The sequence below is a fragment of the Acomys russatus genome, chromosome X (assembly GCF_903995435.1).
Source record: "Acomys russatus chromosome X, mAcoRus1.1, whole genome shotgun sequence".
In the NCBI taxonomy this organism is placed as follows: domain Eukaryota; kingdom Metazoa; phylum Chordata; class Mammalia; order Rodentia; family Muridae; genus Acomys; species Acomys russatus.
Window position 1 is genome coordinate 43,049,876 of NC_067169.1, and position 6,000 is coordinate 43,055,875.

Below are 6,000 nucleotides of genomic sequence, written 5' to 3' on the forward strand. Positions count from 1 at the left end.
AAGCCTGAGCTGCCTATTGGCTACATCTATGTAGAGAACTTAGGTGCAGTAATAGACCTTGCATGGTCCTTGGTTGGTGTGTCACACTCCACAGACCCATCTGACCCCTGCTTAGTTATCATTACAGCTTTAAAAACTAGTAATTTTTAGCTTCTCAGCAACCTCATATCATCATATTCTTGCATGAACACTCTTAATCCAAGGTGGAAATGGGAATCTATGTGCCAGGAGATAATTTGTTCTTAAAAAACAAACTAGGGCATAGGATGCCTCAGCAAGCTAGGGTGCATGTTAATCAATATTGATGATGAACTGAGTTCCATCACCATGTGTCATATAGTATGAGAGAAACTACTTGCAAATGTGTGCACACTCACACACACACACACATGCACACACACTAATAACTAAGTAAATATGTTCTATATGCTTTTATAAACAACTCCTTGGTCAAATGGATGGTTTACAAAGCCATTTAAAGAACATCTTTCCATCTAAAGATTTTCTTGACAGCACATTCTTTACGGAAAATTTTACCTTTTCTCTAAAACATAAGAGATATACCCCTAGAGATGTAATTCATTATTAGAGCTCACTTGACATTTAGAAAATGAAACTAAAGCCAAAGTAATATCTTACTTGTAGAAATCACCCTGAGGCCTCTGGAGAATGCACCTTTCCCTAAGTCTCCTCAAGCACACAGTCACTGAAATGGTTCACCCTTTAAGCCTAACCAGTAGCTACCAACTTCAACAAGCAAAACCAAGCCAAAGCAAGGAAAGCCAAATGTCCAGATTTTGAGGAATATAGCCAATTGGAATTGCTGTGGTTGTTGCCTTCCCAAATATTCACCGTTACTATTTCACACATCAAAAACATATTTGATTGTAACATTCTGATTTATTATTTCAGAATATGCACCAATATATAATTTTGTGAAAGATAGACTTCTTTTTCTCTTTCCAATAACTTTTTATATTTTTAATTAGTGGCATATATTAAGTGTACAAAATAATCAGTTCTGTCATGATATTATCGTCATTTGGGACTTTAATTTGTTTTTATCTTTACATTGTACTTGCTATGTTTGTTTTCTAGTTTACATAAAATGACTTGCTTAAATAGATCCCATTTCATTAATTTACAGTTTTCTGTGTGTTAAGGGTTCATCTTGGATCATCAGGAGGCTAAAACCAAGATGTCTACTGCCTTTTCTCCCGTGGAGAGATCTTCCATGTATGTGCTCAGGGCAATGAAATATACTTCCTTCTGGTGAAGGACCAGCAGTTCCTAACAGCACCTTGGGCTCATTCGGAGATCATGGAGGATATGTAAACTCCCTGTAAGTGTAGTTATCACCACATTAAAAGCCAGAATTTCCCAGCACTGTCCAAATTTCCACATCACTCTGAGTCTGACCTATAGCCCCCAGTTTAAAGGGCCTGTGTGATTCTATCAGCCCATTTAGATATTCTCCATTTCTTAAACTTGGTTGCATCACTAACATAATATAATATATGCAAAATATATCATCTATAGTAACATTAGCCTTTATACAGGATACAAGCACCAGAGTGTTAAAGTCTTAGGTATGTCTTTAGAGTCTAATACCATAATTATTATGGAAAGAACTATGCATATTGTGAACAGATTAAAAGTCATCTAAACATCAGATTTCAGTGCTTTTTGTAGTGTTTGAGTGAAAAATTGAAATCTAATTTTACCTTTGTTTACAGTGATCCTTTGGCAAACAAATTTACATCCCACCTACATTGCATTAAACATTTTCCCCACTCATTTTGATTTCAAGAAAGCAAGATAGCTAAATCTAGCACAGAAGAATGTACTTTGATTTTTTTCACTGTGCTAAACCTATATATTTTATTTTCACACAGCATAAAATCGTAACCATGCATATGCAGCATCACTTCACATAAAAGAGATGTATAGATATTTTTCTTTACAAGAATCTTTCCTTCATATAAAAATGATTTATTTTGCAAGAGTGTAGAACTGTTTTATAGATTTTCATGGGAGTGATGGTAATTCAGCTCATGGTAAATGTTCAATATTAGGTAGAAATATTTTTCTCTCTACTTATAAAATTGAGCAAAATAAATTATTAAGTAGAATTTCTCATATTATACAATATGACCATTACCATCTGACTAGAATATTATACCAATGTCATCACTAGTTGAAAATTCTGTGTAACCATTCTCCCTTAAATGAAAGGAGAAATAAATGAATTGTAAAAGTGTTAAACAAAGAAAAATATGTCAGGATTGTGACATTCAATATGGTTGAGTGAAATATATTGATGTTAAGAAGAAGTGAGTCTCATATTATTAGTACACAGATGAAGTTTGAACTTTAGTCTAGGATATTTTTAAACTTTCTATATTTTTCTTCACATAGTGTGATTTAAGAAATCTTGACAGAAGAGAAAGAACTCCTGAAGATATATATATATATATATATATATATATATATATATATATATATATATATATATATATATATATATATATATATTCTGGCTCTAAAAAAATAATCATTTATTCCTTGGTGACAATCCACATAAAGCCTTCCATTATCTCATTTAATGTGAGCCTCCTAAATGAGTAAATCTAAGAGAATAAGCTATATTTAATATACTTACTAAATAAATAGCCCACCTAGTTAAAAAAAAATCTAGGACCACTTGAGGTTATAATTTTATCAATTTCTGCATACAATTTTGACAGTTACTTTATTGTAAAAGATTTCCACAATATCCACAAATCCTAATTGGTTGATATACAGTCACATCTATTTCATTTGTGGCTTCACATTTCTTTCTTTCTTTACTTCAAAGGAAATGAGACATTTTTTCAGCAGATTATTCTATAAATTTTATTTGGTTGGTGGTGTCTGCATAATGTTGTTTATTTTACTATCTCCTCCTCCTCCTCCTCCTCCTCCTCCTCCTCCTCCTCCTCCTCCTCCTCCTCTTCTTCTTCTTCTTCTTCTTCTTCTTCTTCTTCTTCTTCTTCTTCTTCTTCTTCTTCATTGAGAAAGGGTTTCTCTCTGTAGACTTGAATGTCCTGGACTCACTCTGTAGATCAGGCTGGCCTCGAATTCACAGAGATCCACCTGCCTCTTTCTCCCAAGTAGTATGTGGAAACAAACTAGATAAGTTTTGGATTTGTTTTCCATGATTACTCTGTCAGTAATGGTACTTCTAGCTTCTCTAGACTTTGAGCAATATCTGAGCATCATCATGTATGCTGACTTTAATCATTCTGAGAAGTTATATCATTTTCTTAAAATAAGCCATGTAAGTGAAATGCAAGATACCTGAGGTCTTGTAAGTTGCTAGAGTCTACTAGAGCATCTTCCTTTCATTATTTTATATATATATATGTATATATATCTAAAACCATAGATTGGACAACCATTGAATGGATAAAGAACATGTAAATTTACCCAGTGGAATATTACTTTACTGTTAAAAGCAATGACATCAAGTTTTCAGGCATATGAATGGGAATAGAAAACATCCTGAGTAAGGTGACCCAGACCCAGAAAGACAATACATTTAAAAGTGATTATTAACTTTAAAGTAAAGGATAATTGTATTATGATCCATGTTCTGGCTATTATGAATAAGGCTGCTACGAATATGGTTGAGCATATGTCCTTGTTGTGTGCTGGAGCATATTCTGGGTATATTCCAAGGAGTAGAATAGCTGGGTCTTGAGGAAGCCCTATTCCCAATTTTCTGAGATAGCACCAGATAGATTTCCAAAGTGGATTTTGCATTCCCACCAGCAATGAAGGAGTGTTCCTCTTTCTCCACATCCTCGCCAGCATGTGGTGCCACTTGATTTTTTGATCTTAGCCATTCTGATGGGTGTAAGATGGAATCTCAGAGTTGTTTTGATCTGTATTTCCCTGATGACTAAGGAGGTTGAGCATTTCTTTAAATGTTTCTCAGCCATTTGATATTCTTCTGTTGAGAATTCTCTGTTTAGTTCCAAACCCCATATCTCAATTGGGTTATTTGGTTTGGTGGTGTTTAATTTCTTGAGTTCTTTATACATTTTGGATATTAGACCTTTGTCAGATGTAGGGTTGGTGAAGATTTTTTCCTAGTCTGTAGGCTGTCGCTTTGTTCTGTTGACAGTGTCTCCTGCCTTACAGAAGCTTCTCAGCCTGCTGCCCCATATTTTACCATGTCCCCTGGATGGGGAGGCCTGGTGGCAGTCAGAGGAAGAATAGCAGGCTACCAAGAAGAGACTTGATACCCTATGAGCATATAAAAGGGGAGGAAGTCTCCCTTAGTCACAGTCATAGGGGAAGGGAGTAAGGGGAAAATGGGAGGGAGGGAGGAATGGGAAGATACAATGGATGGGATAGCAATTGAGATGTAATATGAATGAATTAATAAAATATATTTTAAAATATATTATGATCCATGGACCCAGAGAATCTAAGAAACAAAGAGTTCTCAAGAGGGCATACATGGATCTCCTCAGGAAGAGAATATAAAATAGATATTTTGGGTGCACTGGGAGAAAGGAAAAGGAGGGATTAGGTGGAGAAAGAAGGGAAAGAATGAGTACTGGGAGAGACAACTGGAATTGGGGGAAATTTTGAGGGTAGGCAAGGTAGAAGCCAAGTGCAATGGAAACTTCCAGGAATCTATTAGGGTGGCCCTAGCAATGGCGGAAACAGATCCTGAACAGGACATCTCCTGTAACCAGCCAAGACTTCCAGTGGAGGGATTGGGACACCAACTTTGTAATTCTTGTCCTAAGAGTACATGTGACTAGTCAAAGTATTGAATTAAAATAACTTCAAGATGTTTCTCTTTGTATGGTTAATACAAGAACTGATAGAAAATGGTTGCTATTTCCAATACTTTTTGACATTTCATTGCTCCCTTCTAGTTAAATACATTTTATACAGCATAAAATATGTACATGCTTCAAAAAGTAAATATAAAATAATTCTAGCAGGGATTGCATCTGTTGTTGTAACTACTTTGTAATGGTTTTATTACGTAAGAACTTCGTGAATTTTGTTTTATTATGTATGATTGTTCTCTTATTCTGTAGTGAATAGAACAATACAATGCATACTTTTCTTTTTTTAATTTTTTATTAAATTATTCTTGTTACATCTCAAAGGTTATTAGATCCCTTGTATCCTCCCATTCTTCCCTCCCTCCTATTTTCCCCTTATTCCTCACCCCTGAGGGGGACTTCCTCCCCCTGTATATGCTCACTTTTCTTAGAATTTTGGAGTTCTTTTAAAGACATTCTTTCTATGTAATTCAGACTTGCCTTAAACTATTATTCCTGTGCCAGAGTTACTGTTTTTAGTTATAGGTATATGTCATATGTTTTGACTATAATCACATAAAAATATAAAAAGGTCATCTTTATTCCATAATTATATATTAGCAACTAGATTGCCGTAGTTTATGTGCTTCTTGTTTTCTTCCACATTCCGCTTTTAAAATAGTACATTAGGAAAGATTATTATTCATACTCTGCTGTGATTATATATACCTTGTTTACTGGTGTAGACTGCCAAATGTAGCTTGCAAAAAGTGGTATGTAAGCTAATTCTGAGATCATGGTAACAATATTTCTTCAAATACAAGTTTTGTTTCTTTTAGAGAAAACAGAATATAAATGCATTTAGTTCATTTTTTCAGTATATATTCTATAAAGTCTAAATTTGCTTTAATCTCCATAAAGGTTGGTTTATTTACTGAGTTTCCCTGTTTCCTTGGATCTAACTCTTCACTGATCCACAAACAATTTTTTGCTTGATTACCAAGACATTCATCTTTGGCATTCACTGAACTCCTGAGCTCTATGAAACTCCTTTAGCCTCTGCTCATGCATTCAGCTAGATGCTTCCCATTTTATATTTCTTGCTCTGTCTCTTAACAGTCTTCATAAACTTAAGCATAAGACGAATGTGTTTTCCTTCTCTTTTGATAAT